Source organism: Pteropus medius, unplaced genomic scaffold (genome assembly GCF_902729225.1).
Source record: "Pteropus medius unplaced genomic scaffold, Ma_sr-lr_union100, whole genome shotgun sequence".
In the NCBI taxonomy this organism is placed as follows: domain Eukaryota; kingdom Metazoa; phylum Chordata; class Mammalia; order Chiroptera; family Pteropodidae; genus Pteropus; species Pteropus medius.
Window position 1 is genome coordinate 18392461 of NW_024346667.1, and position 11822 is coordinate 18404282.

At 42.4% G+C, this 11822-nt stretch overlaps 1 non-coding gene across 1 annotated transcript; it reads left to right on the forward strand.

Moving 5' to 3' along the window:
* Nucleotides 1–516: 516 nt before the first annotated feature.
* Nucleotides 517–635, forward strand: LOC120613665 (5S ribosomal RNA). Its single transcript, XR_005655747.1, has one exon. It is a non-coding gene; the product is annotated as a 5S ribosomal RNA (ribosomal RNA).
* Nucleotides 636–11822: the final 11187 nt, after the last annotated feature.

Sequence of the window (11822 nt, forward strand, 5' to 3'; positions counted from 1 at the left end):
GTAAATATCCCTATACATTGTCAAAGGTTCAGAAATGGCCAAAGTAGAACCAGTGAATCACTGAAGTAGTAATTGGTAAAAATTTATTGTGCTCACACCAAAAAGACAATTTGCAAATTGGAAGCATTCAACCAAAACAGAGAATGAGGCTCAGTGATGCACCCTCACAAAGCAGTTTATACTCAGCAGTGGGAAAGCAGGGCCTTCACAGTGATTGATAAATAAGCTAAATTTACGACTAAACTGGTTTTGTCTGTTCTCTCCTGTGCTTGGTTGAGCTGTGATAGAAGGAGAGATGGTTTTTATTCTTTTGAGAACTAAGAGATTAGGTAAACTCAATTAGCCTAAACTTGGAACTGGTCTTCTAAGAGACCCTAAAAAATTAATAGCCAGATTTAAATCTCCAGAAAACTACTATGCCTAAATTCTCTATCTTAATTAAATTTTACTGTGTGACTTTAGACAAAGCACTCACCTCTTTAAGCTTTGGTTTCATCTCTTACAAAGTCCAGACAAGTCTACAGCCATGCCACCCTGAACGTGCCTGATCTCATCTGATCTCGGAAGCTAAGCAGGGTTGGGCTTAGTTAGTACTTGGATGGGAGACCACTTAGGAATACCAGGTGCCGTAGGCATTAAAAAATAAAATAAAGTCCAGACAATAAATCCTACTTCACATTACTGCCTTGATGGTGAAATGAGATATTTCTAGCACAGGGCCTCGGTAAATAGGCACCCAATAAATCAGTGCTGAATTTGAATTTAGAGGAGGGTGAATGAAAGTAACAGTAGCTACAACAGTTGAACTTCCTGTCTGGCAAGACTGAGGCCCTTCGTTCTTTCTGAATCTTAAGGTTCTTCCCTAGAGTGTAATTTACTGGCGCAAGAACGGGGGGAGACTGGAATGATGTGTTTGCCAAATGATTCGAAACCTTTTAAGAAGAAAATTCCTAGAGGAAAAAAACAGGCAAGGAAGCCTGATCTCCTAACTCCTAGGTCTGAATTTACTTTTCACAGAAAAACAAAAATAGTTAACATTTACCAAGGGCTATCCATGTACTAGACACTGTGTCAAGAACACAGGGTATCTTCTCATCCTCCCACCAGCCTGTGTGGGCTCAGCTGGGTTATGAACATTGCAAGTGAGAAGATGGAGTCTTTCCCAAATGCCAACAGCTAGTAAGTGCTAGAGAGGGAACTCTATGCAGGTTTGACGCCAGTATCCAGGCTCCTGACAGCTACACAAATATAGCTGTGCATCCTAAAGGAGTGTGTGAGTCGTAATCAGACAAGACCACACCTCATAACTTGTCCAGCCATCCATGAGCAGATCCTTAGCAGGATTATTTCCAAGGTGTTCTGGAAGGAATTTCTGCCTCCCAAATACTTTCTCCATTTCCTCTTCTGATTCAGAATATTTTATATTCTGGAATCTAAACCTTTTTTATTTCAAACTCAGGTATGTCTTAAAACGTTACTGGCTCGGTTAGAGTTTCTATTTTAATGTATGGTCCCATGAAGGTGTAGAGGACTGATATCAGATTCTTTCCTGAGAAAACGTTTGGCTGAGTGAGAGGAAGAGAATGTGAGGGAGTAAAGGGCAGGAGAAGGGCAGATCGGAGAAGCCAGGGAAATCCAAAACCAAAGAATTCTGAAGATTCTTCGAGCTCGCTATGAACTGCCCTAAATATCATTTTTTAGAATTATGAGAACCAAATTGGCAATTTATTGTATAAAAATTAATAGGGAAGAGAAAAACTATTTATAGCTTACTTGATTCGCTTTTATTTTTCCCTCTTATTAGAATATCTAAACTCTTTAATTAAACTTCTTAATTAAAATCTTTTGTTTCTTATTTGTGGTGTTTTTACTAAAGTGGAAATATATAGAAAAAGGCCATCATCAAATGGCCTGTATATTTAACCACATTTCTAGGCAAAACCAAATCTGAACAACCTCAAGGGCCATTTTATACATTAAACTTAGTTTACCTGTTTGTCCCCTCCCCCAGTAATACAACCTATGCATTACAGTGTACGGAATTATGATAACGTTTAAGACATCATTAAGGGGCAAATGTATTATTGTAGCCAGAGGGGTGGCATTACAAGACTCAAAAGGACTGCAGGGGTGCTAGCTATGGGATAAATATCTTTGAATTATTGATGTACTGTCTTTACGCTTATCAAAAAAGAAAGAAAAAGTAAGTGATGGTCAGGGTGCCCACATTTCTTAAATTATGAGCATGCCTCTCCCAGTCCCTCTTTGATTCCACAAAGCTGTGTGGCTGCCAGAGCATAGCATTATTGCCCATAAAACTTCGATTCACTGAAACATTATAAGAATACTCAAAGGAGTGAGTAAATTACTGAGGAAAAAGTCAGCATGGAAATTTAGAACTCGAAGCCCAAATGCCGTGTTCTTCATCAGCCCACTGCAGCCGCCCTCCATAGCTCCCACTTTCCAAATCCAGACGCAACTGCATTTATTCCGGCAGTGCCTCCTAGCTGAGCTCATCCCCTCAACCCTGACAAGTGATTGCCCGCAGCCAGCTCATTTATGAAGAAAGCTTTTAGAGGAATTAAAGTGTCAGAGGCTCGGACAGTTTAAATTGATAGCTGGGAGTGTTTTCCTAAGTACCTAGCTCCCTATTGCGTAATGATGCTCCATTCCCCGACTCCATGCCTCAGTGGCAAGGTGGGAGACAGGGCGGCTGAAGGATCATGGACAATACATCTCACCTTGTCAAAAGCAACTGAGTGGTACACAGACTGGAAGGAGGGCTGCTTGCTATGTCTTCAGCCAGAATGCACATTAGCCAGGATGCTGTTTTCCATATCTTCTTGCCTTCCTGCCTCTCACGCTACCTGTGAGCCCCAGCTGCCCAAATGTGCCAGCTGGATCCCTAGGACAATCCACTGCAGCAACTTTTTCGCCATCCACTTCTCCATGCAACTCCTTCGTTCCTTTAAGACATTTCCCCGTGATGCAGTGTAAAGCACAGGGAAAATAGTCAATAACATCATAATAACTTTGCATGGTGACAGATGGGTACTAGACTTACCATGGTGCTCAGAACGTAAATGTCGAATCACTATGTTAAATACTCAAAACTAATATAATATTGCAGGCCAATTATAGTTTAATAAAATAAGTTTTTAAATGTACTAACCTTCCCCCGAAAGACATTTCCCCATGATTAACTTACTAACCTGTAATACTAAAAGAATTCACATTCTTTTACTATTAAAAGCTATTAGTACATCAGTCCTTCCAAAGGGGGGTGTGTGTGTGTGGGTATTTGTGTACACATGCACACATGTGTGTGATCAAAGAACATAATTAGAGAAGAAGAAACTGAATAGTAGAAAGAGCACAACACAGAAAATTGAGTCTTGCGTTCTAAAGTTAGCAAGCCTCATAATTTGACAAAATATACAAATATCGAATCATTATATTGTATACTCAAAACTAATATAATGTTATATGTCAATTAGACCTCAATTAAAAAGTAATTAATAAATCAAGTTAGCCAGCTTCCTAATATCCCTAGGGCTCAGTTTCCTATTCAGGAAGACAGACGATCGGACCAGTCTCCAAGGTCTTTGGGCATATTTCAGACTAAAAGGAGGATCATCAGAAGCACAGAGTTCTTCCTGCAGTGTCTTCGTCTTTACAGCCTAGTACTGGCAAATGATTTACATGCCTGTCTGTAACACAGGTGCCTGGTCTCTCTTGAACTGTGCATACCTAGGTGGGTTGAATTTGCAAACTGACTATGCTGTCCTCGAGTGACACACCTTTTGATCAAAAATGCAGCAGAAGAAAGCAGACATCAGGGTGCTTCAGAATTGTGCCAGGGAGAGTCCACAAAGAGATCCGAGGTTGGTCTGGCCATTAATAGGTTACAGCTCAAGTTCAACTTTTCTTTCAGAGACATTATCTCATCAGCAGGTCTCGCCAGAGGCTGAAGTTATGTCTCATTAAGAGTCTCCCAGGCAGTGAGATTCTGCTTTGTCACTGACACCCATTTAGTTTATAGTTCTGCTATGTCATTAGGCAACCTTTCCGTAGGGACACAAGAGAGAAGAAGCTGTGATTAACTATCCAAAGCAGAAAGGAATGGAAAGAATCATAGTTCCTCAGAATGTCCAAGTCAGTGACAGCAAAGGAAAGATCCAAACTTATATAAAGGAGGCTTGTGGAAATGGATTGCAAAGGGAGTGCTGATGCTTTTAAGAATAAATGAATGAATTGCCCTTGCAGGCTGGCTGGGCATAGGAGGAAGGAGGTAATGCAAAGCATTAGAAGACAAGTAGTGGGGGAGTTGGAGGATCAGGAGGCCTGAGACACACCCTAAGAGAAATGAAGAACAAAACAGAGGTATCGGTAGGCACATGGATCCGGGTAGGAAAGGAGGTAATAGACATTGCCTATAAATTTTTGGCTGCACCAAAAGTGGGTCCTAAGGATAAATGTTCACGTGGATTGAGCTAGAAAGTGGCATAACTTAGAAAAAAAAAAAAAGAAGTAGCCTTTATATATAATATTTTCTTTTAACTGGGATGACAATTAGACTTACATCCTGACTACCAATGGGAGACAGAGGGAGTTAACTACATGTCCCCGTGGCCTTTCTTTTGGAAAACATTTTTGGTTTCTCTCTTCCCTGAAGCCTTGCAGCTGCGCAAAGAACGTTCTGTGCTGGGCACGGCCGCCATTCTGAAAGGCCAGGCCTGCCTCCCTTCGCAGGAGGAACACGCGCTGAGGCCACAGCCCCCTGCTGGTGCTACAGTGCTTTGTGCTCTCCCACAGCATCTCTGTGGGTGAGATGCAGCAGGGCGAAGAGTGAGAGAGCAAATGTCAGCGCTGGGGCGGGTCACCTAGGGCATCACCTTCAGTTTGTGCAGAGTTAGAGTCGCCGTAATTGCGCTGTTTGATGCAAAATACTTGCAGGAAACCTTTGTTTTACATCATCTCTCCCTTCCCTGGTGGTGGGAGGCCTGCGCAAGCCCCCGAGACTTCTCCCCCTGCGCTGGCTCCAGGGAGCTGCCATTGCAGCATTCTCTCGGGTAGTTCTATAATGCTGCAACTTTTGCGGGGGGTGGGAGGCAGGGAGGGTGCCCAGACTAGGCTGGTGGGAGGGAGATCAAGGCAGAAGGCACTGCAGAAGGGTGAAGGGTAATCCCACGGACATAAGGGGCAACTGTACTTTCTGCCTCCTAGTGATCCCGAAGTTCGGGCTGCTGCCAGCTGGGGCAAGGTAGCTGCAGGGGCTGGAGGGTGCGCTGGACCTACCCAGACTCAGGACACTGCGAGGATGACCTGGGGATGAGGGCTGCTGCAGGGCTGGGCAAGCCATCTTGTGAGCGAGGGAGGGGGCTAGGGGGAGACGAGGTAACCTGGACCTGTCCAGACCCAGGGGCGCTGAGAGGATGACCTGGGAAGTTTCGCCCAAAGCCCGCAGGGTGTTATGCCAGGGAGAGAAGGGACGTTCTTCGTAAAGGAGACATCGGGTGGGGATGACTTCCCAAAACGTCAGGCGCAGGAGGAGCTTGGGCTGGGGCGGTGCCGGTCCCCCTCCCCCGTTCCCTGCCGCAGGAAGATGCTCAGTCATTCTGTCCCCTCCGCAGCGTGGGCACCCTGCTTCTCTTCCTACTCAGAGAGAGAAGGAGCCCCAGCCAGCAGCCAGGACTCTGCCTGTGCACCATAGGCCAGTGGAATGCCATGCAGGAACCCCCCCGGAAAAGGCGCCCCACTTGATGTGTATTTGCACGTGGGCGTGTTTTTCCGGGGAAAGAATACGGAACTTTCATCCGATTCCAAAGGCATTCTTGACTCAAAAGGGGACTCAGACTTGCTTTCCCGAGCAACGCGTATTTTACGCTGGGAAATGGTGCGCAGAGGGGGAAAGGGCTTCCCCGAGGCCCGGCGTCCGGAACACCTTACACTAACTAACCCCAGTGCTCTAGCTTTTGCATTTTAACACCCAAATGGTCCCTGGGATTCTGTCCCTCTCCCCACCTAATTACTCCCCTCTACGGTTTGCCGGAAGCATTTTCCCCATCCATTTTTATTTAAGTTTAATTCTGCGATTTCTCTGTTGAGAATTCCTCTGCCCATTCCAGGTTCCTCTCTTTTCTCTTCTTCTGGGCACCCCAGCTTTCAGCATGCCGGCTCAGGCCCTCGGTTACTGCCGCAGGCACTGGCAACACCCGGGGAAAATGTGCACTGTTTTGTGCGAAACGCTGCAGTAACCAGTCCGAATGCTGTGGCCTGTATCCACACACACACACACACACACACATCATCACCATACGCACACACGCACGCGCACGCGCACGCACACGCACACACGCACACACCTTCTTGAACTTCTCAGTGGTTTTTGACTTTTAAGGAACTTTGTGGAGTTCCTACTCTTCTGATTGGCAGCTTTCCAAGGCAGAACAGTGGCGTGAGGGCTTTGGGTGGGAGGAAGAATTGGGTCGTAAAGGATCTTGTATAGTTTATATTACAGCCCCTGGCGGCACACTGCTGACCCCGCGCCAGGCAAGGCAGCCCTGTCCTTTCTAAGCGGGGTGTGGAAAAAGGCTCTCCTTGGGTATCCACAGGCGATGTGTGCCCTTCTCATATCCTAAACTGCCCAGACCTTCCGGATTAGCCTGAGCCTTCTAAAACAAGCAGTGCCCAGAGGAATGACGGCATGAGCTGTTGGAGCCGAAGTGGGCGTGAGGGGGGCGGGGGTAGTGGGGGTGTTGGACGGAACATATAGCCCCTGCATTTCCAGTCTCTAACCCCGTTTCTGCACTTTTTCACTTCTGTTGAATTAGTTGGGTCTTCCGGCTCTGGAGCCTTCGCACCAGTTTTTGCTGGTGGATTGAACATAGCGTGAGATTGATCATTCGTCCACGCAGCTCTGAGAAACAAGATCGACACTCTGGATGTTTAACTCTCCTCTCTGTTTCAGGAATCAGTTTACTTTCCTGCTTTGCTTATCAAACTTTCACAATTAACTTTTATTCTTCTCAGACGGTTTTTGCACGCCTTCCCCCGCCCCCCTTCCCCGCAGATGGTGTTACTTACTCTGGCATTTGTTGAGGGGCGAGTGGAGGTGGGCATCCTATTAGCTGTGCGTAGCGTAGTTGGTTGCCTTATCTTTGTTTCTGAGCCATTAGGCGTCCTTGTTTCATAATATATGAAGATTTTATTTAAGAGCAGTCACTTAACCCTGCCAGCCACGGACAGATAAAATTAAATAGAGGATCATACTTGTATCTGCAGGTGCTTGCTTATTACCATAATTCTGCAAGTAATGAACATTTGACCACCTTCTCTGTGCTCACAGCTTCTAACCCTCACAGCCCTGGCAAAAGAGGAATGATCTTCCTCAGTTTTAGGAAGGGTACCAAGGTCTGGATTTGAACCCAAACCTATTTCAAAGCCTTTTCCACTATCTAGGAAAAGAGTCATGGGCATGGAGGCTACAAGGTCAACACTATTTCATATTATTTATAATTACAGGAACTCCAGCATTGTGGAATCAGTTTTTGTTCTGTTTTGTTTTGTTTTGTTTTGGGGATAGAGTCAGTTGGAAATGAGTACAGCATAGTGGTTGGAAGCACAGACTGAAATATCATAGTCTGGGTCAGACTGATTCTGCTGATTACCATCTACTAGAAACTACTTAACCTCCCCAAACTTTATTGTTTTAGTCTGAAGATGGGACCTCACAGATTTGCTGAGAGGATTAAATTAAATATGTTCAAAATGCTTAGCGCAGAGTCAGATAGGAGGTACTTAATAAATGTTAGTTCTCATAAATATTAAGATTAAAGAAAGATGAGTAAAAATTTGGCTTCCTAAACCAACAATAACTATTCGACTATTTCCATTAGCTTCTTGGATGCCAATTTCAGACTAGGGGAAATCATACCATTTACTATTTGCCCATCCTCAATATTTGTGTGTAAGTAAAATCCATTTAAACCAAGGACAGAGTAAGTAACAAAATGCATAGTCCTATGAATTGTGCATATAGGAAGGGCGAGCCAGTTCTGCTCTTCCATGAGGTCGTCTGGTATGTGAAAAAGAGTTCCAAAGTCATACAGACCTGCCTGGCTTCCGGACTTCACCATGGACTGTTGTGACCTGACACAAATTATTTAATCTCTCAAAGCCTCCTGCTTTTCATTTATTCAAAAAGGGATAATACTATCTCTTCAAGACTGCAGTAAGGATTAAATAGTTATGTATATGAAAGTGCTTAGCAGAACACCTGACTCATCATTGTCTCTCAATAAATAAAGGTTTACTTTCCTCCTTCCCTTTGTCATAATGAGAATTGACTGGATTATCTATGGATTATTTTGTATGTGAGCCTGCAGCCAATTACTCTTCTTCTCTACATGGAAATATGCACTCATATTAATGTTAACAATGTTCTTTTGTAAAGTATAATGCTAAAACCTCATAGCCATAGAAGGTAAGTGGGCATTGTCCTGAATCATCCCAGGGAACAAAAGATAGTGGGTGGAGTTAGTTACCAGAGTCAAAGGGGCTGTGTCCGTCATTGCATTCAGGGCGTGTTAGCTGTTCACTTTGCAAATGGGCTGTGAACTGCACATGCCCCTGAGAAAGAAAATAGAAAATTACTAGCAGATCCCCAAGAGAACCTGGCCTCTTTTTGAAGAAGAGAAGATACGTTAGGCTGGGAGTTGGAGGAGAAATGAGAAATCGAGCCACAGACTCTGGAAAGTATCATCTGCCAAGAGGGTGATGAGGCTTTAAAAAGAAGCAGAGGGATTTATACTTCTATCCATGGTGGAGTAACTGGTACCAATCAAGTCCTCCAGCTATAAACTACTATAAAACTGGGTGAAAATATTTGAGGCAACTGTTTTCAGGCAGTGAACAACAGGCAGCCCATAGACTGTTAGCTCTGAGAAGAAAAACTGAGGTAAACCCACAGTCATCCAGCTCTCTGCCAGGAGACAATTTTCAAACTACAACACTGAAGTGCAAACAGAGCTTGAAAGCTTAGGTAAAGAGGCAGAGTACAGAGTGTAGCACAGATGCAATAGCTGGAGTCTTCAGAGAGTAGAGCACTGGCAAGGAAGGAGCTTTGCAGAGAGGGCTTCCCAATGGTGTGTATAGGGAACTCTCATGAGACCCTGACTGAGAGCTGGGCTATTAATGAATAGGAGGAGACCATCTGGGGCTCACAGCTACTATATGTTTAAAAAGGAACAGATACTAGCAATGCTGGTGGAACAGCAGTTCTCAAAGACTTTGGAATTATGACCTGGAAAGAGTAGGAAGGTCTTAGTAACACTTTATTAAATTTATTAATACCCCTGGAATCCAGCTAAGATACCAGAAAGGCCTTGCCTTAGGAGTAAGAACTAGACTCTAGAGTAGGGTTTAGCAAACATTTTTCTGTAAAGGGCACTATAATAAATATTTTTCCTTGTGCAGACTACAGAGTCTTTATTGCAACTACTCAATTCTGCCACTATACCACAAAATCAGCCATAGATAGTATGTAAATGAATAGCATGGCTGTGTTCCAATAAAACTTTATTTTCAAAAACAGGGAGTAGGCAGCATTGGCCTGAGGATCAACACATGCTCTATATAAGATCTATTCCAGACCGACATTAACAGAGGCTACAACTAATTGCTGACAAAACTTCAGGGAGGCAGAATTTGAAGATTGAGCCCCCAGCAAGGTAGAAGAACTTGGTAAATACCATGGCTTTCTACAGATCCTATAACAAAATTTCAATTAAGCCTACACAAGTTCATGATCATCAGCCTGCAATCGAACTGCCTGCTAAAAGAAGAATTAACACTCTTCAGATGAAAGTAACAGAACTCAGAACATTTACAACGTACTATTTAAAATATCCAGTATTCAATGTGAAATCACTAGATAAATAAGTGGGAAAATGTGATCCATAGCCAAGAAATATAGCAGCTAATTGTAACCAGCCTGAGGTGGCTCAGATGTTGGATTGAGCAGACGAAGGTTTTAAATTAGCTATGATAAATATGTTCAAAGAATTGAATAAAAATGTGTGAAAAGAATAAAAAAAATACAGTCTAATAAATGAAGAGATAGGAAATCTCTGCAGAGAAATAAAAATTGTAAAAGAAAAACTAAATAAAAAATCTAGAACTGAAACATACAACTGAAATGAAAAATTCACTGATAGGCTTAATTGTTTATTGGAGAAGGCAAGAAAAGAGAATCAGTAAATTTGAAGACAGATTAGTTGAAAGTATTCAATCTGAAGAAATAAGAGAAATGAGATTGAAGAAAAATTAACAGAAACTCAAGGACCTGTGGGACAATATCAAACAGTCCAACATAAATGTAAGTGGAGCTTCAGAAAGAGAAAAGTACAATGAACAGAAAAAAAACTTTGAAGAAATAATGACAAAAACTCTCAAAGCTGATGAAAATATTACAGATCCGGGAAGCTTGGCAAATCCCAAGAAGAATAAATATTTTCAAAAACCACACAAGGCATATCATAGCAAAATTGCTGAAAATTAAAGGTGAAGAAAAAGTCTTGAAACAGGCAGGAAAAAAGACATTACATACTACAAGGATAAGGATGATGACTTTTCTTATCAGAAATGGAGGCCAGAAGAAAATAGAAAGACATCTTTCCATTACTGAAAAAAAAAAGTTAAGATATAATTCTATATCCAGTGAAAAATTCTTTGGAAAAAAAGGGGTAAAATAAAGACAAGTTTGGACAAACAAAAGCTGAGAGAATTTGTTGTCAGCTGACACATACTATAAGAAATTATGTAGAACTAAGGGCCAAGGGCAAATGATACTAGAAAGAAGATCTTTAGGAAGGAATAAAGATTCTAGAAATGGTAAACAAATAGATAAATATAAAAAGAAGCCTCCTTAAAGGTAATTGTTTTCTGTCCCTAGGACCTGGCTGGTGACAGTGCTACAGGTAGAGCACTAGTTTTTATTGAGTACCTGCTCTGTGCCAGGTAGCAGGCTAGGCACTTTCTTTCAAAAGTCTGATTTAATTTACACATCAACACTCTGTGGTAGAAATTACTATCCTTTACAAACGTGGTCCACAGTTGAGAGATCTGGAAACAGTTCCCAGCAGAACATTGCTTGGGTCCTTCAGTTCTGATCCAAGTCTGTATCAGATCTACTTAAGTCTGAGCAACTTCAGCATGGTCTCATAGCTTTTGGAATCATCCGGATATCACCTGGCAAAGGATCTAGGGACTATGATGGATTACTCATTCATCGAGCACTTATTGCATGTCAGACATTGTGGTATACATGATTTCATTTTAATATAGACTTTGTATACATGATTTGTATCAATCGCCACCGCAAACCTATGAATTTGATATAATTGTGCCCATTTTTCAGATGAGGAAACTGAGATTTTAAGAAGTTAAATAACTTCCTCATGGTCATATTAAAATCTATATTGGTCTGATAACAAAGCACATAAGCACTAAATTATAAAATCATCCTATGAAAAAGTAAGTGAAAGTTTTTAGATTTCTGAAAGTTATTTGTATTAGCCTTGCTATTTATTCCCAAAGCACATTGTCTTTGAATATTAGTGATAAAAATGTACTGCTGATGGATGACAAGGAGGTGAGTAACTGAGGATATCAACTGAGGATCCATCCTTTGGAGATGACCCTGGCCCTATAAATGTGAAGTAGCATCTCTAACTTTGAAGTTTAGGTTAAATCCACTGAGGGAAGAGAGGAATTTCACTGAAATTGTTCCAGTTAGAAGAATTTACAGGGGCTCGACCTGG